The sequence below is a fragment of the Schistocerca americana genome, chromosome 2 (assembly GCF_021461395.2).
Source record: "Schistocerca americana isolate TAMUIC-IGC-003095 chromosome 2, iqSchAmer2.1, whole genome shotgun sequence".
NCBI lineage: Eukaryota > Metazoa > Arthropoda > Insecta > Orthoptera > Acrididae > Schistocerca > Schistocerca americana.
Genome location: NC_060120.1, coordinates 640794474 through 640819502, shown reverse-complemented (window position 1 = coordinate 640819502; position 25029 = coordinate 640794474).

The following is a 25029-nucleotide window of genomic DNA, read 5'->3' as shown; positions in this document are numbered from 1 at the left end:
ACGCACGGCACAGCGGACACACCAGGAACCGCGGTGTTGGCCGTCGAATGGCGCTAGCTGCGCAGCATTTGTGCACCGCCGCCGTCAGTGTCAGCCAGTTTGCCGTGGCATACGGAGCTCCATCGCAGTCTTTAACACTGGTAGCATGCCGCGACAGCGTGGACGTGAACCGTATGTGCAGTTGACGGACTTTGAGCGAGGGCGTATAGTGGGCATGCGGGAGGCCGGGTGGACGTACCGCCGAATTGCTCAACACGTGGGGCGTGAGGTCTCCATAGTACATCGATGTTGTCGCCAGTGGTCGGCGGAAGGTGCACGTGCCCGTCGACCTGGGACCGGACCGCAGCGACGCACGGATGCACGCCAAGACCGTAGGATCCTACGCAGTGCCGTAGGGGACCGCACCGCCACTTCCCAGCAAATTAGGGACACTGTTGCTCCTGGGGTGTCGGCGAGGACCATTCGCAACCGTCTCCATGAAGCTGGGCTACGGTCCCGCACACCGTTAGGCCGTCTTCCGCTCACGCCCCAACATCGTGCAGCCCGCCTCCAGTGGTGTCGCGACAGGCGTGAATGGAGGGACGAATGGAGACGTGTCGTCTTCAGCGATGAGAGTCGCTTCTGCCTTGGTGCCAATGATGGTCGTATGCGTGTTTGGCGCCGTGCAGGTGAGCGCCACAATCAGGACTGCATACGACCGAGGCACACAGGGCCAACACCCGGCATCATGGTGTGGGGAGCGATCTCCTACACTGGCCGTACACCACTGGTGATCGTCGAGGGGACACTGAATAGTGCACGGTACATCCAAACCGTCATCGAACCCATCGTTCTACCATTCCTAGACCGGCAAGGGAACTTGCTGTTCCAACAGGACAATGCACGTCCGCATGTATCCCGTGCCACCCAACGTGCTCTAGAAGGTGTAAGTCAACTACCCTGGCCAGCAAGATCTCCGGATCTGTCCCCCATTGAGCATGTTTGGGACTGGATGAAGCGTCGTCTCACGCGGTCTGCACGTCCAGCACGAACTCTGGTCCAACTGAGGCGCCAGGTGGAAATGGCATGGCAAGCCGTTCCACAGGACTACATCCAGCATCTCTACGATCGTCTCCATGGGAGAATAGCGGCCTGCATTGCTGCGAAAGGTGGATATACACTGTACTAGTGCCGACATTGTGCATGCTCTGTTGCCTGTGTCTATGTGCCTGTGGTTCTGTCAGTGTGATCATGTGATGTATCTGACCCCAGGAATGTGTTAATAAAGTTTCCCCTTCCTGGGACAATAAATTCACGGTGTTCTTATTTCAATTTCCAGGAGTGTATATGACACGACCCCACCTAGCAACAAAAAACCAACGTCATATTGTGGCCGCCGTTGTCCCAAGCAACTATTGTCCCACAAACGTTTCGGCTCCCATCATACTTTCAGAGTTATTCTTGGTGCAATTGTTAGTGACTCACCCTGTATACGAGGGCTAGACTACTCAAAGAGTGCGTTATGGTTTAACATAATGTTCATGGTGTTGCTTGGATTCGAAAGCCGGATTTAGACGCTACGGATGAAGCGACCAGACTCGTAAGAACAGAGATAAAGAGAACGCTGTACTTTAGAGTAGCAAACAAGGCGATAGGGTGTTATATGGCAATCATCATGAATGGCGGTGACTTCTTTTTAATTATTGTTAAAATGTCATTTCGGTTCTTCTCAATGCGTATTTCTTTCAGTTAACTTCTGCAAAATAGTGTAGCTGTTCCGTTTGTGTACAGTTTAAGTTTCATCGAGCTTTATTTCTGATAATGACACACGCGGAAGTTATATTCGTCCTTAAGTTTTTCCTACCGTTGTAGTTTGGCACTGCTAACGTTGCACTGTTTATAACAAGAAAAAAGTACAGATAAAATTACGCAGTATCTGAGCTCCATGTCCTCGAGCCAGACAGAAGATGTATGATGACAAAGCTGAAACCGAAGGTGAAAAGGCTGTGTTGCTTGTGTGACTACAGCAAGCTAAATATATCAGAATGTCCCCGTATCAGGTCTTCCATTGCTGGAAAAAGGTTATGAAGTTGCAGAAAAAATGGATACCTACTGAAGTTTCTACGAATTTGGGACTGGTTACAACGTCTGAGGAATAGAAATGCCATAGCGCTAAAAGTGTTTACGGTGAAGCTAACGACATTTCATCGACTGTGGCTGCAGATTAGTTGCTGTCTACAACGCATTCAATATTTGAACATTATAAATTGAAATATGTTTTCAACGGCTACGAAACTGGTTAACTTTGGAGCTGCTTATCTAATAAAATATCACCATGGGAAACTTGTTCGTCTACTCTGCATCTACATCTACAAATATACTCCGCAAGCCATTGTACACACGGGATGAATTCGTGATGCTTGGACTGACAGTTCATCCTCAACCGAAACGTAGTATTTTGTGTACATGGAATTATTTGATTTGTATATAAATGGGCGACTAGACGGATTAGTGTCAGATTATAAGAATGACTATGAATCACTTCCACTACTTACGTGTGCATTTTCTTTTAATACTAAGACTTTGTGCATATAACTGTCATAGACTACTCTTCTATGAATGATTAAGACTTTCTTTAGCGACTATGAGGACAATTATTGCTTTTCACCAACAGTATATGACTAATTGTGTGCATTTGATCTATTTGATATTGTTAATATAAAAAAATTTTAACAAATTAGTCTTGGCCACTGCCCAAACTATTTTGCAAAACTTATTGAGAGGAGCAGGGGGGCTATGTGAGAAGCCTGTTTATGTGTTTGTATGTTGGCAGCGCTATGTAGCGCTCTGCATTAATGACTCTGACAGTGCTTTGCGCATTCTGTAAGAGACTCTGTGGCTGGTCGGACTTGCAGTTGGAGGTGAACAGCCAGCAGTGGTGGAACTTGGAGGTGAACAGCCAGCAGTAATGAAGGTTGGGAGTGACTATAGATGAATTCTTTTATCTTGGCGGGTCGCGCATGCCCGCCTAGACGCGGGAGATTGCTGCGTTGCCAGTTGCACACGACGCACGCGCCAATAGAAGCAGCGCCATAGTATAGCATAGTTCGCAAGCTTACGTTTAGGGGGGAGCACGCAGTTCGTGAAGTAAAGCCACCACGGTCGCATTAACCCTTTCGCTGCGACAAAGACGTGCTCCCTGCATTCCGCGCTGTGAGCGATTTTGTCACTGCACTGCTCGCCTGTGCAGACACATTGTGTTCCGACTGCTTTGACACTCTTTATCATTCGATTCCACAAAAACTATTTGGCTCAAAAATTAGATTTTTACCTATCTTCTTGACTGATACCTTCCCCCCATAAATGACTTAATTTTGTTTCGATGTTCAACGCAGTTATTATGCAGCATTAAATATAGTAAACCATTGCACGAAATTTTGAAGAGTTTGCAGAGGTAAAAGTCCATAGAGTATACTTTCCGAATGGTCGATTTTAGTTGCCACAATGTTGAGAATGAAATGTGGACAAGATACCTATATATTTCATTTAATTTAAGTACCACATAAGTGTCGTATGTAATATTGAGAAATATTCCACCTTTCGCGACTGTAACAAAAGTTTTACTTACACTGGGCACGTTTGGCTTTATTTTAAAGCACTTCAATCAATCAAAAGGAAGTAGACAAAATACATTAAACAAAACTGTGGACTTACAAAAACATTAGGACTTGAATATACCGTCTGTCAGTGAAGTGCTCAGAGCTATGTCAAATATAATTTTGTGTGTGGCACATACAAACAGCATTTATTTGCTAAAACACTGATGAGCCAACACAAACGTTGAATATTGTGCTACCGCAGCACAAAACTACGAATGGTGACTTGGCAATGGAGGACACAAAATACATGATGCTTCAAAAGAGAGAAACGCGTCTGGTCTAAATAAGTCGCTTATTACAGTTGCAGAAGAGGAATATATTTCAATACCATTGGTAAAACTGCGACTGTGGAACAAAAACAAGAAATAGAACATGAATACCATTGTGTATGTGCCATACCTTTCACCGATGGAAGTGCTTTAAAATAAAGCCAACGCGCCGTGTGTATATAAAACTTTTATTACAGTCGCGAAAGACGGAATATTTCTCAATATTACATACGACACCTATGTGGTACTTAAATTAAATGAGATATTGTTATACAGTAAATATTATATGAAATTTAGGTATCTTGTCCACATTTCATTCTCAACATTGTGGCAACTAAAATCGACCATACGGAAAGTATACGCTATGGACTTTTACCTCTGCAAACTCTTCAAAATTTCGTGCAATGGTTTACTACATTTAATGCTGCACATCAAAACAAAATTAAGTGATTTATGGGGGGAAGGTATCAGTCAAGAAGACGTGTATAAATCAAATTTTTTGGCCAAATAGTTTTTGGAAATCGAATGATAAGTGTGTCAAAGCAGTGGGAACACCATGTGTCTGCACAGGCGAGAAGTGCAGTGATGACAAAATCGCGCACAGCGCGGAATGCGGGGAGCACGTGTCTGCAGCAGCGAAAAAGTTAATGAAGAGGCATAGCACTAGAAATTTCGTTCAAACGAATAAAATTCGTGAAGTAAGCCACTCCAATATTGTTTTTAAATAAAGAAAATATGAAGCATTGCACAAGGTTTGAACTCATAACCTTTCACTTCGCAGCCCAACACCTTAACCGTTCCGCTATCTCACCTCGTCAGATAGTGTGACTCCATAAGGACTCTAACACCTCACGCAACTACTTTTAAACACTGTTGGTATGGCTATGAATTACTCACGCTTCATCGAAGTACGATAGGAAATAAACAATTACCGCTGTTGTTTATTGCGAAAAAGCAGTTCGTGAGATTGAAACAAACACCTTTCCTTGCTATCGCCTGAATTAGGAGTCTTATTGCTTGTTTGGTTTAATTAATAGAATATGAAGCAATTGGTATAAAGAATGCTTTTTCCAAACTTTCTATAAAAGAAAGTCTGCTATCAAGACATTGCTTTTGTTCTATTACTTTATTTATGACTGAACGTTTCTAAAACTGAAAACAGTCGTCCGTGCTCTGCACTGCAGTCGAGATGTGGCAACGTCGTTCTCTGTTCATTGGCTGACTGTGTTTTGTGACGTCAGATGCGCAGAACGAACCTAAACTCGGCCGCCAAGATATATGACGCGCACTTTAGTCAGCAGTGATGGAGGTTAAAGGTTAACAATTAGCAGTGTTGGAGATTTGCAGTGTTAGCGCAAGTGGATATCCATCATTGAGATTTCCTACTGATGTTTATATAAGTTTTGAACTGGTTGTCACAATCTTAAGGTTAATACATTGTTTACTCTGCAACAAAATCTTTCCTTTGCTAACCACATGCTTATCAGTAGTTAGAGCCTTCAGTAGTTAGAATATTTTATTTAGCTGGCAGTATTGGTGCTTGCGGCATTGCTGTAGTTCGGGTAATGAAGATTTTTGTGAGGTAAGTGACTTATGAAATGAATGGGTTATTGTCAGGATTTCTTCTAATTCAGGGCCATTCTTTTGTATTAATTATTTGAAGTCAGGTTATCAGTGTTAAAGCAGTCAGATCGCGTTGTCTTTGAATATTGTGGGTAATTAATCAATAGGAGGTCAGCCTTGAAAGAAAAGGTAGGTGACAGTACGTTCAGTTTCACTCAGCATTTTAACCAGGTTTACCTGCATTCAATTTCTCTCAGCAGTTTAAGAATATTGAGTAAGCACTCAGCAATATAAGCAGAAATTTAAATATAGAAGTTTCAACTTTACTTAATTATAGAACGAAATACGTTCCAAGTGATATATATAGTGTGTGTGTGTGTGTATATATCACTTACTGTCTGGAAATCGTCGCTGTGGGAGTAAGAACCATATGCCCATCAAAGAGGTTTGTGTGGGGGTCAGAAAGCAGAGTAGCCCATGAAACGTGAATACGCATACTTAAGTCATCCATTATTTGAGAATGAGAGCACTAAGAGACCTGAAACGAGGTTTACACATCATTTCAGATCTCTACGAAACTTTTTTTGCTGACGACCCCACAAAATGATGAAAGAAAAACGTTTATCCATTACTACGTTTTCGCTGTTAATGTAGTAAAACTCCGCTACCCCGAGAAATTGATTTAGCTGAGAATACTTCAAAAAACGGGCACCGGATAAAATTTGACCAAACACCCGTCGCGGCTCGCACAAACGGATTCTTGGATTGTGTAATTAAAGGAACCATTAAAATAAATATCAGCGTTAACATCCTTAATATAAGAGAGAGAGGCCTGCAACTCAGCACTGTGTGAGATCCAGCGATAGCTCTGTTAAAGCACGCGTACCGAACGCCTAGTCAATGTATGCCGGTATATGGCGATTGCTTAGGCACCAGTGACGTCACAGCGTACCAACACCGCAGTGGCAGATATACCACTTTTCAGTGGCCAAGGAGTGTTTGGCTCAAATGGTTCAAATGGCTCTGAGCACCATGGGACTTTACATCTGAGGTCATCAGTCCCCTGGAAATTAGAACTACTTAAACCTAACTAACCTAAGGACATCACACACATCCACGCCCGAGGCAGGATTGGAACCTGCGCCGCGTGGGATTAGCAGAGCGGTCTGGGGCGCTGCAGTCATGGACTGCGCGGCTGGTCCCGGCGGAGGTTCGAGTCCTCCCTCGGGCATGGGTGTGTGTGTTTGTCCTTAGGATAATTTAGGTTAAGTAGTGTGTAAGCTTAGGGACTGATGACCTTAGCAGTTAAGTCCCATAAGATTTCACATACATTTGAACATTTTTTTGGAACCTGCGACCGTAGCGGCTGCACGGTTCCAGACTGTAGCGCCTAGAACCGCTCGGCCACACCGGCAGGCTTTACCCCTCCCCCCCCCCTCCCCCGCACCCTCCCGAGACTCTGCATTCTTGCATCACCTCTTTTTCCTCCCACAATAACGTGTGCAATGTAACATGCTGTATGCATATGAATTTTTATTTTGGTGTATGTAACTGAGACATGTGTTTTCATGTTCTGTTAGGTTTTTATTATTATTTCTTTTTACTTAAAGCTGCCGTGGCTTTTGTCATTATTTCTATCACAATATAGCTTGTTAATGCCCAAAGAGGCGAAATTAGGTGATTTGGAAACAATAAAGTAAACTTTTCTATGTCTCAATAAAAGAAAGACCTACAAAGGGAAACAACGTCTTTTTAATAATTTTACCACTCGGTGGTAGAAAAGTAACCCGACTGCAGACCATACAAAGAAAATATGTGGTAAAATACTGGTGCCCAGCTTATTGATTACGTTAAATATGTCACCTCTGACATTCGTTACGATATACAGTGTAATGAGTATTACTTAGCTAATTATCTTTATATGACAACAGCATACTCATTTCTGTTCCCTAAAAAGCATAGACAATATTAAATCCTATTCACCATACACAACTAATAATATTTCCGCACCTCTGCGTCAGTTTATATCATAAACATACAATTCATTATGCGCCCGGTTTACCGTAGGTTTACATTTTTGCTACTTAAAGATGCTTGTGCAGCCCCCAATGTGAATTTTTGGTTTGGTGGACACTGGCGTCAGAGCTTAATGTCGCTAACACAGAATGCAATTCCATCCTCGTATAAAGGGCATTAGAAATCATCCATTCTTAAACTGCCGTGGATTCGCCGTGCTTTCTAATGTCCAAATAGCGTGCGCACCGCTATCAGACCAGAGGTTTCCGTCGATGAAGACCGGGTGGAGCGCGCGCAGCAGTGGGCGTTGCCTTCTAAAACCTGAGAAGCACTGCTGTGGCCTAAGATAGTAGGCGAAATAAATTTTCAGTCCATGTCTTACTATCCACAGAGGTCTATCTATATCTCACTACTTGCCTTCAAGCATGAGTCTGCTCCCACTATCAACAACTCAATTTACCACAGCAAACATCTCTTGTTCGTAGGTTTTATGATTTCTTTTATTACAAATTAGTAATTGTGACTGCAATAAGGAGTAGGAGAAGTTTATGTCTAGTAATCGCTATGTTAAATACACATGTTGTCTGACGCAGTCTGTTGTCTTTCATGACACTTGTTACGTAAATATCATTCCGTAACAAAAAAGTCAAGCACCCAGAAGGGATAGGGGGAACGAAATGACACTTCACAGATTGAGAGGATATGTGACGTTATTTCAGTGATTACACAGTCTAGCCAAATTTACAAATAACTTCACAGTATGGGTCCGCTTATTAGTATGACGTTGCACTCCCTCTTGTCTGACCGTATGCACTGATTCGGTTGGGGAGAGTGTCATAAAGTCGTTGTATTTTCTCCTGAGGCATATTGCTCCACAACTGTTTTAACGGGTCCTCGTTATCCTGGACACTGACACTGGATCGGAGTTGACGTCGGAGCTGGCCGCGAACTTGTTACAGGTCTGGGAATCTTGCCAGCCATGGGAGTACCTCAACATCACGCAGACAGTTCACACAAGTGACGTGTGTGGAGCATTGTTCTGTTCAAAAATGGCATCACAGTACTGTCGCATGAGATCCAGCGTGTGAGGACGCAAGATGACCGTGTATGCTAGAAGTTTTTGTCCCCGTCGGTGGGCCGGTATTACGAGAAATGGTACACATGGAAGTGCCATAAGAACATATAAAACGTAAAAATATTAGTCTATAATTTATGTTTCGCATATCTATTTTTCATTGAAACATGTGGACTACATTAGCAAAACCCTCCACTTTACTTAGAAAATGGCCGCGATTATTCTGTTTCAGAAGGTGGTTACAGAGTGGATGTGACTGCTCCATAGGTCACAGTTGAGTTGGTAGAGCACAAGTTTCCAAAGAAAGCGACAAAAGTTCAACCACGTACATCGACCAGCCTCCATACCTTCGTTCCTCGTAGGTGATCGAGATGATATGATGATGGCACTCGACTCAGACCCCGTTCCTTTCTCGTTTATACAATACATTTATTCCCCTATTACGCCGGCTGCTGGTGGCCGAGCGGTTCTAGGCGATTCAGTCTGGAACCACGCGACCGCTACGGTCGCAGGTTCGAATCCTGCCTCGGGCATGGATGTGTGTGATCTCCTTAGATTAGTTAGGTTTAAGTAGTTCTAAGTTCTAGGGGACTGATGACCTGAGATGTTAAGTCCCATAGTGCTCAAATCCATTTGAACCATTTATTACCCTATTACATCTACATGTAATTCTGGAAGGGGACATTGCCTTCAGTCATTAGACATCTGAGCTCTGGTTTCGCCTCTAATATAGTTCTTGTCACCATTACTCGAAGCCCATAAGAAGAGAAAGAATGTATATGGGAGCAACCACCGGCTCACCTTCAAGTACTCAAGAACAAATTTGAGCAACGTGGCTCGGGGATAATACACTCTACTTGCATGTAGGACAACGACGGTTCAAAATCCCGTCCGGCCATTCACCTTAATTCCTAGTGGTTTCCCTCGAAAAGGACACAGACGATTTCCTTACCCTCTTCAGCATATCAGACTTATTGCTAAATCTCTATTGAGTTCGTCCTCGACGAGAGGTTATATGCTAATTATGCTTTCATTTTTTGCAGGAAAGCGGTGATACCAACTCGAATGGTTATCCTGTTACAATCAGAGGACCGTCCAGTTGCTTTATCCGTAGAATAACGTGCGCAGCCGGATATTCTTTCTCTTACGCCGCTTTCACACTATACGGTTTTGACCGTACGGCAAAAAGCCGTACGAGTTTTAGCCGTGCCTGTGTTGCTTTCACATTACACGGCTTTTTGACGTGACCAGTTGTTGGTGTCTATTCAGTTTGCTTAATGTGTGTATCAAGATGAACCGTAAACGAGTTGTTGCTTTGTGGTTGCTTCATCGTCGCCGCAAAAGAAAAGGTCGTCTTTTGTGGGTACACCCCATTAACCAGAGAAGAGACGAAGTGGGTTTATTTTATACACTCTTTGAAGATTTGAGGAACGACGGAAATAAATTCTTTAACTATTTCCGAATGTCTATTACCTCGTTTGACGAATTACATAGAAAACTAAAGGATGTGTTACAACGACAAAACACACAATTCCGCAATTGCATCCAACCTGTTCAAATGCTGGCTATCACGTTAAGGTAATTTAATACATAAAAACTAGTTCTGTTTATTTACTTATTTATTTGTGTTTTACATTTTTATTACGCTCAGATTATGAAGTAGAAAAGTCAATATCAATATCAGCAGTTGAAACCAAAGAGTTTGTAGCAGGACTGACTGTACTGTCACTTTGTGGCGACAGGCTCTCTGCAAAAACGTTGTAGAACTGCGTTGTTGATGGTGGGCCTTCATGGCTACTTGTGGAAGGCGAAGGGTATGGTGGTGGCACTTTATTAATTCGTTGATAAGAACTGCGACCTTGAGAAGTCTGTAATGGTTGTTCGAGAAAAGTAGTTGGGTTTGGTGCAGCTGGAGGAGGACGAATCTGATGCGTATGGTAAGAGGATATTGGAGCAGCATTTTCCATAGGTGAATAAGAATAAGCTTGAAATCTATTATTATAGGGCATGGGAGGTGTGTAATGGGTAAATGGAGGAGGTTGAGCTGTCAATATATTTCTCCTTTCATATATATTTTCTATAACTTTGAGGACTCCCATCTGAAACTGAAGATAATCCTGTTCATCAAATTTTTCCAGATGAGGCTTCAGACTAAGTAAAAATGACATTTTGCTGCAAGGTTTGTCTTCTTCCAGAGCTCGTAATATTTTCATTTCGATTGCATCAGGTTTTCTATGTTTTCTGTTTGTATGGCACTCGCTTTTGGATGTTTGTTGTGTGGGTGCTGTATCAAATGGCCCAGAAACATTCTCAGTATTTTCGACGGAGCCCTGCGTTTCTATATCTTCTTCCAGTCTGGCGGTGCGTTCCGATTGAAAACTGTCCTCCGTCTCTCGAGCATCATACAGCTTTTTTAGAAACTGCAGCTGATCAGAATATACATACTTTTTCATTTTCTTTGCTGCTGAGCCACTTTTTTTCGCAGCTTGAATTTTTATGTTTGACTTCACAAAGGAGTCTCGTAGATTGGTCCACCTCCGTATTACTTCTATACCTACATCAAAAGAAAACAAAACTGTATGAAAACATTTTAATTTTGTATAGAAAAAAGCAAAACTGTAACAAAAAATGTCCACTGCAAACTAAATGTCACTGATTTTTTTTCGTTTTGTTCAGGTATCTGGCAAGCGGTTGTTCCTTCACTGACTTACATTTCCAGTACAGAATTGGGATTTCTACAGCAAGTAAAGTGGTTAATGATGTATGCACAGCAATTTGGTCATCACTGCGGGAAGAATGTATACAAAGACCGACCAAAGAGGTATGGGAATCAATAGCGGCTGGATTTGAACGTACTGCTAATTTCCCCCACTGCTTAGGAGCGGTGGATGGAAAACATATCCGTCTTACTGCCCCATTTAATAGCGGATCAATGTACTTCAATTACAAAGAATACTTTTCTGTGGTTCTGATGGCTGTAGCGGATTCCAACTACAGGTTCATTTATGTCGACGTAGGAAGTTATGGCAAAGACTGTGACTCTTCAGTGTTCAGACGGTCCAGTTTATGGAAGTCAATAGAAAGTAATTCCCTGGAATTTCCAGACGTCCAATGTCTGCCTGGTACGGAAGGTCCAAAAGTACCCTACTTCTTCGTGGGAGACGCAGCATTTGGCCTACACACGCATTTGCTCCGGCCTTTTGGGGGAACAAACTTGACAGTTGAGAAACGTGTATTTAATTACCGTTTGTGCAGAGCAAGGAGGTATGTGGAATGTGCTTTTGGCATCCTCACCAATAAGTGGCGGTTGTTTCACCGACCTTTAAATGTTCATCCAGATTTTGCAGTAAAAATGGTTAAAGCTTGCATTGTTTTACACAATTTTGTACGTCAGAGAGATGGATTTATAATTGAAGACACCACATCCTTCACTGGTTTGGAAGACTTAGCCCAAGATGCCAACATAAGAGGAGGACTGACAGCCAACGCCATAAGGAACACTCTTTGTAAATATTTTATGACAAATGCTGGAAGCGTGTCATGGCAGATGTCAAAGATATAAATTAACAAGCCTTTTCCTTTTTGTAGATTGTTTGTGAAAGCCTGCGACTGTATAGTAAATAGTTTTCTTTATAAATAAATTACTGCTACCACTCACGTTTTTAATCGTTTTGTTTATATTTTGTACGACGCGTTTCGGGAAATAATTCCGATCTTCAAGTGCGTTTTTTTCTCTAAGTTTTCATTATGTGTAGTGTTTTTTTATTTGTGAGGTCTTGTGCGTGTTTCTCTTATAAATTACAGTAAAGAAAACAGAATGCAAGACCTGACACATAAAAAGACACCACACATGATGAAAACTTAGAGAAAAACGCACTTAAGGATGGGAATTATTTCCCGAAACGCGTCGTGCAAAATATAAACAAAACAAAAAAAACGTGACTGGTAGCAGTAATTTACTTATAAACAAACGATTTACTTTTAGAATAAAATTTATAACGTTAAATAAAAACTGTTTAAAACGTATTAAATGTAATATTAATATATTAAATAAATACTTACCAAACGCATTTTTATCTTTGTCTTCCATCTCATCAAAATCTTGCTTCAGTGCTACGCAAACTTCCCGCCAAGCATTCTTTGTAGCAATACGATCTCTATACGCATCTAGAGTTTTGTCCCACAGAACAGGTCTTACTTCCACCAAGGTTATCAAAAGTTCAGTATCAATTTCATCCATTCTTCTACACTTTTCAGTAAACAAGAATAAACACAAATGAATAAAACGACACTACAACGAACTAGTCGACGCCGTACGGCTCAAAACCGTCCAGTGTGAAAGCATGCACTTAGTCACGTAGGCCACTGTTGTCGAACTTGCCGTACGGCGACCGTCTGTTGTAGTGGCAAGACACGGCTGCAGCACGGCACGGCAGCGGCATTTTGCCGTCGCCGTATAATGTGAAAGGCGCCATACATTTCTTCACACCTACAGCCGTACGGCTTTTTGCCGTACGGTCAAAACCGTATAGTGTGAAAGCGGCGTTACACTTGATGAAGTTCCAGCAGCCATACACTTAAGTTTGTTTCCTGTTTGAGTTCTGAAACACACGTTTCTATGACACTTCATAGAGATGTTCTTGCTGAGAGGTCAGACTACAAAATAAAAGAGGAAATCTACACATATTTTTTCTAACTTCTAGACTGGGCGTTGAGTTTAAACCCAAACCTCTTCGGCGTCTCTCGCAGAGTGACGACATATGATACTTCAAAATGTTTCAAATGGCTCTACGCAATGTGGGACTTAACATCTGAAGTCGTCAGTCTCCTAGACTTAGAACTACTTAAACCTAACTAACCTAAGGACATGAAACACAACCATGCCCGAGGCAGGATTCGAACCTGCGACCGTAGCAGCAGCGCGGTTCCGGACTGAAGCGCCTAGAACCGCTCGGCCACAGCGGCCGGCCATATGCTCCTGTTGATGGTGTTCATCTCATATGTCTGACAAGAATCATGGTGCTCTTCGAGGAGGAGGACACAAGACACGTCATACCGTTCACGTGCTTGTCGCAGCCGAAAGGCAAACACATGGCATATTGCACTAGCAGTTTGTCAATTTAAAGAAACGTCGCAACAGTCTGCGCTACATTAACTGAGTACACAGAGTTACTTTTTACCATGTTATACTGAATAAATAGACAAGTCCCCTCGTTATTGTTCATCGTCTTCGTGTTATTCTCGTTGTTCAGTATGTCTGTCGTATGACATCAGTCGGTTTTTTAATGACGTCCACCATTCCAGGCGTTCTTCTTCTTTCTGCTCTATTCACCGTAATATTTCTTTCGATGTTTTCGTCCCGGGCAATTCCTCCTCATTATGTGTCTCGGCTAAGATATCCACTGGTGCTATTTCTTCCTTTATTCTCTGAAGCATTTCTGCATGCCTCATTCACTGATAAAATTTCAATTTGAAAATTTTTGTACTACCACGTTTCGAAATTATCCAAGTCTTTTTATTTATTGACTTTCTGTTTTTTTTCTTTTTACTGTTCTTTATTCAGTTTCGCATAATGTTACAGTGCAGATAAAATATTTGGGGGAATTTCTTTGTTAATGCTACGAGAACGCTTTTCTTTCAGTAAAATCTTTTCCTTTTCAAATGTGCTCTTAAACACAGATAATATAGTACTTAGGAAGCAAACGATTTTGTTTGTTCCATGATCTGTCCTTACAATATCTTCATGTCTACTGATTCTAATCACTTTGGTCTCAGCTGCATTTCACTCTCTACCATCCTATCTTTTTCCACTATTACGCCTCCCGCTTTTCTTCATGAAGTTATAGAGGATCAGAGTATTAAGATGGTATATGAAACAAATTAAAGGAGAAAGCCTTCAATAACCCATGTCTAGACGAACAAGATATGGAAGCCAGATGAACTACTCTTAGGTCGAAAAGACAAGAGTTAGCACGAGAAGCTTTTGGCACAGTAAGAGTAAATCCGACAAGAGGCAGTACCACATAAAGAACAAAGTGTTTAACCAAGATGTTAAACAATTAGCTATTCAGAAGGAGAAATCCTAAAATATAAAGCGAATCAGATTCAGAAAGACGATACAGGTACAAGATCATTCGCGTCAGGGCGAATCCGGGTATTCGAAAAACAAAACATGATTGTTGGGAGCGATGTTCTAAAGGTATCGAAAGAGCCCTTCACGAAACACGATCGAAACTATGGTGTATGCTCCAAAAGGGAAATAAGGATATTAATAAACAGATTCACATACAGAATGAAATCAAAATTCAGTGAAAAATTATTTTAAATTGCGGTATAAGACACCAAAGCACAAAAAATGATAACCAAATAGATTTCTCAATGGACGGAATATGTATCGCAATAAAATAATTGAAAACAGAAAATCTCCAGGACCAGAAATTGTGGTAAGTATTACATCAACGCTTAGTGATTTATTTAACGGTATTATGATAAAAGGTGGGATACGAAGAGACGGGAAAATAATAGAACAATTCCAGTACATAAAAAATAAAATAAAAAAGTAATAGATAAGTACCGGGAAGCTGCAGTGCTTCGTACCACCTTAAAACTGTAAACGTAAGTATTAGAGACAGAATACAGTATGACTTTGAAAAACCAGAATAGCATGGATTCAGAAAAACAGGAGCACAGTAGACGCTATTTTCTCTCTAAGACAATTTGTGTGGATGTTCACATAGTTTAATAATCCTCCCTACTTGTGTTTTGTTGCCATGTCTAAATTTTTTGATAAATTAGAAGAAGGACATAGTTTAAACCTTAATCAACAAGAGAGTGGCAATGGATATAGCAAAAATCATAAAATCCCTACTGGGTGTCCCTCCTAAGAGTCGTTAGGCGAGGTTTTCGGGTGTTTCGGCAGATAGCTGCAATTTAGTTTTGCGTTGTGTAGCTCGATTACGACCAGTCACCAGTCATCACGTCTGTCATCCGACAGCCTGTGTTGACGAAAAGCGTCTGTTGCTTTCCCGTTACAAACAAAATGATTTTTCAAGGGAAATTTTATCAGCCCACTCGTTAAAGCGGTTCCAGAATTAGTGCACTGCGATATTTTTTTTAGCGATATGTGTTAACAGGAACAGGGAAACACGAGTAATGACGACTACTCTAGTAGCGATTGAGCAGCGCTACTGCATGGCGTTAGGAGTTAGTGCGGGCCAGGAGACCGATGTCGCTGCTGGAATAGTGGTTATTCTTCTCCCTGTTAATACATATCGCTAAAACAAATTTCGCACTAGACTAATTTGGGACCATTCTGTCCTATGGGCACGAAAAATTACGCTTCAAAAATGTTTTGTTTATAACGGGAAACAAACCGACGCTTTCCTTCCACACTGGGTGTCTTATGAAACACGTGATGAGCACAATTTGTGTGGGCTAGCTCCAGCGACACACTGCAAAAACCAGATTGCAAATATCTCCAGACACACTAGAGAAAAAGCGCCTAACGATTCTTAGGTAGGACACAAGGTATATGCAGGTAATAAAACGAGAATTAAAACATACCAAGAGTTGACATATGAAATTATAATAGATAACAGAGTTAGAAAAGGAGACTCATTACATACACTCCTGTTCAATTTCATAATGCACTACATCACTGACGCAATAAGAAACATACCGGAATATAAAATAGCAATAAAGTGGTAAATATTATCTGTTACGATGATGATGCTGTACTGATAGCAAGCAATGAGAATAATATAGAAGGGTTACTTCACCAATTCAATTAAACAGCAAAGTAATATTACATGGAAATCTCGTCCACAAAATCAAAGAGTGTAGTACAACAAACACACCGTAAAATGTACAGTATAAGTAGATGGTGTGTCAACTGCACCAGTGATGTGCTTTGTAGGGACTGTTATCACCAGCTGTAAAGACAGGCATAGAAGTGAAAATCCAAGTGACAAAGGTAGTTAGGGTGCGTGGTTGGCTGCAAAATAATGTTTAATAAAAAATTATGACCACTAAGAGGAAAACAGAAGTGCATCAAACAATGGTGGCTCCTGTAATAACTTGTGGCACAAAAAACAGAGCGGAATTGCAAAAGATAAAAGTTAGCGGCAACAGAAATGAAGGTACTAACAAGGGAAACTCCCCATCTTCCCTTCCCCCCCCCCCTTCAGATTTAGTGGTAAGATGGCACACTGGATAGCCCGTCAAAAACTGGACACAGATCAACCATGGCAACAGGAAGAACGTGTACTGAACTGTGAAAAAAGAAGCAAAATAGGGACAGTGACCGGTCCTAGGTCACGATGAGCAACATAAATTGAGTTGGATGAGCCACGGCGTCGCGGTTATATGGTCATGTTGATGGATTCATCATCATCATCATCAGCCAATTCAATCATTAGATGATGTGGCCTCTTCGAGTCGTGGATTCAGGTAGGCTTTCAGAAGTCTTCTCCAAGTGGGACGGTCTTGGGCAGTTCTCTGCCAGGTGTTACCAGCGATCTTCTTGATGTCTTTGTCCCATCTGTCTGGTGGTCTTCCTCTAGGCCTCCGGTGCTCACTCGGACTCCACTCCAGTACTAACTTCGTCCATCTGTTGTCTTTTCTTCTTGCGACGTGGCCAGCCCACTGCCATTTCAAGGAACCTACTCTCTCTAAGATGTCATTAACCATCGTCACAGACCGGATGTCATCTGCCCTTTTCCTGTCCTTTCTTGTATAGCCCAGCATTGATCTCTCCATGGCTCTCTGTGCTGTCCTAAGTTTCCCTTTTGTGAATTAGTTCAGTGTCCATGTCTCACATCCGTACGTCATCACAGGAAGAATGCATTGATCAAATACTGCTTTCTTCAGATTTACTGGCATTTTTGATCTGAATACTTTTGAATTCTTCCCAAATGCTTGCCAGCCAAGCTTGATGCGTCGATAGATTTCTGGTCTTATGTCTCCCTTCATATTTATAATCTGACCAAGGTAGACACATTCACTGACCTCTTCTAGTAGACTGTCCTTGACTTTCACATCTCCAGCTGGGACCCATTTGTTGGATATTACTTTTGTTCTGGAAAGGTTCATGTTCAAGCCAACCAGCTGACATTCCGATGCAAGATCTGTAACTAAGTTTTGGAGCTCTGCGAAGTCTTTGGCCAGTAAGGCAATATCATCAGCAAATCTCAAGTTGGTAAGCCTTCTTCCATTTGGCTGTGATGGATTACACAGCAGGAAATTCATGTTTAACCCTCCCTCGTGGTTCATTTTTTTTTTTCACATAATTATGAACTGTCCGTCAAGCCATTGACGTGTCTCTTCCATTTCTGTAGTCTTGGCAATTTTAATACTGTACATTAGTTATTGAATGTGAGTCATTTGTGAGAATATAATACCGTCTCAAGTAAATGTGAGAACTGAACACAACAAATAAATGGATGTTACCTTCGTTACGAGAAAGGGATTCAAGAGTCAGGACTTCCAAAATGGAACGTTAGAGCCATAACGTCTAGTACTTGTGTAGAAGAAAAAGGAAGTACGTAAGTCTGTAGGTTCATCGCATTGTAATCAAGGGATCCGAGCGTCGAGTACCGGTGAAAACTCACAGGATTTTGGATACAAACCTGCTAGTGATTCGGACCGCACTGTAGGCAGCAAGTCCGATGTGAGGTAACCGCGCTGTGGTATGAGGACGCCTAAACAAGCTTTGAAACAAAACCAAACAAACAGATGACAGACGCTAGTTGCCTGCAGTGCACGGTGGAGAGAGGATTCCTGTTCACGAAGCTGCTTGGTTGGTGGTGGATTGTTCATGCCTTCAAGTAAAGGAGTGATACTTCGTGGGCAATATGAATCCAGGAAATACAGCGACTTGCACAACACTTTCCGAATTTTAAGAAAAATGGAAGTATCTTAAGGGATCGGATGGCTGTTCAATATTTGTATGATTATCTCCTTTATTGCTAAATATTAGGTGTGGTGATGAAGATACGTTGCTGATTATGGCGGGGCTGTATGTACCAGATAATGGTTCAAATGGCTCTGAGCACTATGCGACTTAACTTCTGAGGTCATCAGTCGCCTAGAACTTAGAACTAATTAAACCTAACTAACCTAGGGACATCACACACATCCATGCCCGAGGTAGGATTCGAAACTGCGACCATAGCGGTCGCTCGGCTCGGACTGTACCGCCTAGAACCGCACGGCCACTCCGGCCGGCCTCTAGATAATAAGAATTATCCTAACCTCTACCAATAACATTAAGAAGAGATCGTGCGACGTCAGTCCGAGGGGATTGCGTTGGGTTACATGAAGGAAATCCTCCAATATAGAGCAACGTACAAATCAATTAAAATACGCAAAAATAGGTTATGGTGTGAAGCTACAAATAAATTCAAGAAGTTTAGAGGAATGTAAGAAACAATCACACCAAAATACTGCAAAGAAGTCGTGGGCGGAGGTGGAACTCGAAGGCAGAAGTTCAGGGAATTAGAAAACCATGCATACCAATAATTTATTCAAGCCGCAAATGAATTAAGAGCCGTGCTTGATACATACTTGCGGATTGGGGGTTGTATTATTATAAACGAATCGGTATGTGCTTCAAGACTTCGCCTTATTGGGTATTCACTTTCAAAAGGAAATACAAAATTACTCTGAGAAAGATTACAAAGATTACCAAACATGTAATCAAAAACAATGCCAATAAAATGGAAGAACTTGTAGACTATTCCGAGAGGTTTTCTACAGCATCTAACGCAAATTCCAAAAGCAAGAAGACGCTTATGTCACCAACACGGATCAGTTCGGTTTTAACTATGAAATTAAATCGACAGCACGTTAACTTAGTTGGAGAAGACGATGCTAAATTTAATCTAAATCAGGTGCTTGCCTCTTCCACAGTTCCACCATACATATGTCTTTAACAAAGCAGTATTTCTCTTACCTACATTTTACTTACGTTTGAAGGAAAAACGGTGTATTTGGACCGCAGGTTCAGCAACAGGTGAATAGGGTACACGCAAAAACCCCCAATGTCATTTTCAATTGTAGTACGTCAGGTAAAATGCAGAAAAGGTAGTTGAAAGATTTTAGCGAACATGTGATTGCTACTTAAGCGGATAATGATTTTACTTTACTCCTTGATAGCTATACATGACAGAAGGATCAGGGATTGTACAATTTTGGTATCGGAGTAGATCATTTCTACAGGTTTTACACCTCTTGTGCAACTGTTAAATGTGTTTTAGAGAAGTAAAATACTGTGTGAAAAAGACTATGATTTTGCAGAGCTGCACACATATACAGAACAGTAATGTTCACGTGATCATGAGTCTATTATCATAATCTAATTTCTCACACATAATCGCCTTTGCACTCCGAAATTCCAGGACATGTTCTTATTTGCAGGAAACCTCCAACTTGCTGCACTCGCTGGACAGTATGTCTAAGGTGTCAAGCCTGACCGGATTGCCTCCAAACACGTCTTCGACGATTGTCTGGTTGAAGGCATATGCGACACTCGTCGGTGAATAGAATGTGATGCCAATCCTGAGCGGTCCATTCGGCATGTTGTTAAGCCCATCTGTATCACGCTGCATGGTGTCGCGGTTGCAAAGATGGACCTCGCCATGGACATCAGAAGTGAAGTTGTGCATCACGCAGCCTATTGCACGCAGTTTGAGTCGTAACACGACGTCCTCTGGCTGCACGAGAAGCATTATTAACATGATGGCGGTGCTGTCAGGGTTCTTCCGAGCCATAAACCCTAGGTAGCGGTCATCCATTGCAATAGTAGTCCTTGGGTGGCCTAGGCGAGGCATCTTATCGACAGTTCGTGTCTCTCTGTATCTCCTCCATGTCCGAACAACATCGCTTTGGTTCACTCCTAGACGCCGGGTCACTTCCCTTGCTATGAGCCCTTCCTGGAACAAAGTAACAATGCGAACACGATCTAACCGCGATATTGACCGTCTAGGCACGGTTGAACTACAGACAACACGAGCCGTCTACCTCATTCGCGGTAGAATGACTGGAACTGATCGGCTCTCGGACACACTCTGGCTAATAGTCATGGAGAAAACTTAGCATAGGGTTCATGGTGATTTGGTAGCGGAACTGTTGGCCTTTCCCACGGAACAATCAATGCGAGCGTTGGCGATAGTGAACTAATTGGCAGGACAAAACTAAGTAATGAATTAAACAATACGACTGGTGGTATTAAGGAGTGAGAAGAAGTCACTTCACTTCACGTCGAACCCTTTGTTACAAATAGAAGTTACGTGGAAGACAGGGTAGCCGCGAGGTCTTGGACACCTTTTCACGGTTCGCGCGGCTCCCCTCGTTGGAGATTAGAGTCCTCACTCGGACATGGATATGTGTTGTCCTTAGCGTAAGTTAGTTGAAGTTAAATTAAGTAGTGCGTGTAAGTTTAGGGACCGATGACCTCAGCAGTCTGGTCCCATAAGATCTTACCACAAATCTCCAAATTTTACGTGGAAGAATATAGCAATAACCCAGACAAGCCTATGAGAAGAGATACTCAAGTGAGTTCGCACTCCTCTTCGCAAGATGGACTGTAACTGGAGGCGAATATTTTGGAATATCAAAATTTGCAATGAAAATGAATGTGAAAACACGAAGACAACAGATGAAAAAATGGCTCTGAGCACTATGGGCTTAACATCGGAGGTTATCAGTCCCCTAGAACTTAGAACTACTTAAGCCTAACTAACCTAAGGACATCACACACATCCATGCTCGAGGCCAGATTCGAACCCCCGACCGTAGCGGTCGCGCGGTTCCATACTGAAGCGCCTAGAACCGATCGGCCACTCCACCCGGCAACAACAGATGAAATAAGGAATGTAAAGGAAACACAGAAACGGGTAGATGGAATAACAAGGGAATTAGAGGAAGCAAAGAAACAAACGAAAGATGAAGCAGAAAAGATTACGATAATAATAGAGGCAGAGCTAGTACAGGGTAAAGTGGTCACTGAGAACGCCTGTTCTGAGTATGTTCTGATACAGGAGGATGGAGCGGAACTTGAACTTGATGTCTCTACAGTCCAGATGACTGCTGATGCGTGTGTAAACATAAGTGGTATTTGGATTTGTAGTGTAATCAATAAAAATAAATGTTTAATGTGACTTGTGTGGTGATGTGATTATAGCAGAATCGAAAGCTATGCAGGAGTGTGCGCATTATGCCAATATTAGAGTATTGGACCCTAACTGAAGTAACGTCGAACAATGTAACGCAGTTGTGAGGCCATTGACAGACGTAGTGGAAGTCACGCCTGGCGAAAATTGAGAAGCGCCAGACACGCCAGTAATTCGTAGCAATGACACTTAATTTAAAAGTGTATGACGGTCGGAAGAGGCTTAGTCAGAAGCAAACTTCGAGTACGTTTGGTGGTGTGGTCTCACGATATGAATTCTCTGCGCGGAATAGATGTTTTGATGAAGCTAGGCGAGGAGCGGAAAGCAGATGGTCGCGTAAACGTGCAAAGAAGAAGAAACCATAGGAACGAGTGCGCTGCACAGGTAAACTTACAAAAGGTTTTCGAAAAATGAGGCGAAATCGAACACCTGTCGTGTGGTGCAACAAGAGTTGTAAGTTCGACGCTCGGCAGAAAGTGACGTGGGAAATATACTGCGAGGAGATATGGTCTGGCCACAGCGGGGTTAGATGTGTGTTCGAGAATCGTCAGCCAACGGACAGAATGAGAGATATAGTAGTTTTCCTGCTACGGTCGCAGAACAGGGAACTGGTCGAACAGGTATTGCGCAGAATACAAGATGCAGGCACCAATGGAATGGAAAGTAGTGAAAAAATAGCTATAATACGACACTGTCATGTGGGCTAGAAAGTCGTAGTACAATCTTACCAGCTTTTGAAGAAACAAAAGAAATCATTTAACAAATGCTTTTCTGTGTATATTGGACCAGTGAGGATAAGAAATGCACATGCGAGCGTATTCTAGTTGGAATCGGTTAAATCAAAGAAATCTGTTGGTGTGCATGATATTAGCCACATTAAATCCTTCTTGTCGTAAAAGACAAGATGTAATACCGGAGCCAAGGTAGCCTGTCAGGGCCGGCAACCCATATTACACCAAAGACGACAAGGTTGAATATGCCCAAGGCGTACTAAAAGCACCATGGAAAACACCGGTTATTTACATATAAGATAATGGAAACAGACATTTCGAGCACTACTTCCTGCAGAGGGAGCTCGAGCCACGGCCTGCAGAAAGTATCACTACGCCAAAACCTGATTGGCTGGAGACAGCTATTTAGGGGCGAGAACCAACCCCTAAGTGCAGTTCACGCCGGATGCCGACGTCGTGTACTGCGACCGTTGAAGATTACGTCTTCGTCTCGCAGTTGGACTGCTACTAGTGTGTGAGTGTGTTACCATGAATCTTTATGGAAAATTAGAAGTGAAATTTTGTTTCTCTCATTTAGGAGACTTTTACTTGCTTCGTTATTGTTACCTTTCGATTGTATCTTCAGTCATCAACCTTGTGAACTTACTTCAATAAACGTGTGTGTGAAAAATTGCAAGTTGTGAGTCGCAACACGAGAGAAGAATTTAGGACGCTTCATTGTGTAACTATGGCCTATGTTGTTAGATTACGATAGATTCCAGGAGAGTGAAGAGTGGCGTGGTGTCTAGAATTAAAGATAAGTCATACAATGTAAAAGGTAAACCATCTCTGAGATTTCTGATGTCTTTAAAGTAGAGGTAATTTCTGGCAGGGAAAATGATATGTACGTTTGCTGCAACGAATTACGAACCGAGGCTGCAAAGGGTAGTGGGACAGGAATGTCATGTGGACGTCAGTATCCAGATACGTTGATCTAGGGATGAGGTGTGAGACTAGGAACGTACTTAATGTTAGGTTGACCGCTGGATGGACAGATTGTCTGCTGATCCATAACATGTGGCAACAGTATTTTTAAGATTTGTTGTGGTTGTCCTTACTTGGTAGATAGTATTTGAGTAGGCGCTAATGTGTATTAGGTCGGCACTATGGAGCATTTCGGGATGACAGATTATAGTGTCTTTTTGAGTAGGGGTCGTCACCAACTTGTGGTTGGAGGTTTTTCTTTTTAAGGCAGTAAATTATATCTTGCTTTAGTTTAATGTCGGAGCACGTTTGGAAAAAAAGTTTGATGGAACATTCTTTTATCTACACTAATACTTAAAGACAAGTCGCTATTTAACGTTCTTAACAAAAATCTTAAACTTTTGACCGACTTGACTGAAATTTTTAACGGAGTTCTAATAAGTCTGTGGAATGTCATAAGCTGCATAGCTTTTATATATAATTAGAAGACCTTTGGTAACGTTTCCCCTTTGAGTCACAAACATATATTCAAACTTCATATACACTCCTGGAAATGGAAAAAAGAACACATTGACACCGGTGTGTCAGACCCACCATACTTGCTCCGGACACTGCGAGAGGGCTGTACAAGCAATGATCACACGCACGGCACAGCGGACACACCAGGAACCGCGGTGTTGGCCGTCGAATGGCGCTAGCTGCGCAGCATTTGTGCACCGCCGCCGTCAGTGTCAGACAGTTTGCCGTGGCATACGGAGCTCCATCGCAGTCTTTAACACTGGTAGCATGCCGCGACAGCGTGGACGTGAACCGTACGTGCAGTTGACGGACTTTGAGCGAGGGCGTATAGTGGGCATGCGGGAGGCCGGGTGGACGTACCGCCGAATTGCTCAACACGTGGGGCGTGAGGTCTCCACAGTACATCGATGTTGTCGCCAGTGGTCGGCGGAAGGTGCACGTGCCCGTCGACCTGGGACCGGACCGCAGCGACGCACGGATGCACGCCAAGACCGTAGGATCCTACGCAGTGCCGTAGGGGACCGCACCGCCACTTCCCAGCAAATTAGGGACACTGTTGCTCCTGGGGTATCGGCGAGGACCATTCGCAACCGTCTCCATGAAGCTGGGCTACGGTCCCGCACACCGTTAGGCCGTCTTCCGCTCACGCCCCAACATCGTGCAGCCCGCCTCCAGTGGTGTCGCGACAGGCGTGAATGGAGGGACGAATGGAGACGTGTCGTCTTCAGCGATGAGAGTCGCTTCTGCCTTGGTGCCAATGATGGTCGTATGCGTGTTTGGCGCCGTGCAGGTGAGCGCCACAATCAGGACTGCATACGACCGAGGCACACAGGGCCAACACCCGGCATCATGGTGTGGGGAGCGATCTCCTACACTGGCCGTACACCACTGGTAATCGTCGAGGGGACACTGAATAGTACACGGTACATCCAAACCGTCATCGAACCCATCGTTCTACCATTCCTAGACCGGCAAGGGAACTTGCTGTTCCAACAGGACAATGCACGTCCGCATGTATCCCGTGCCACCCAACGTGCTCTAGAAGGTGTAAGTCAACTACCCTGGCCAGCAAGATCTCCGGATCTG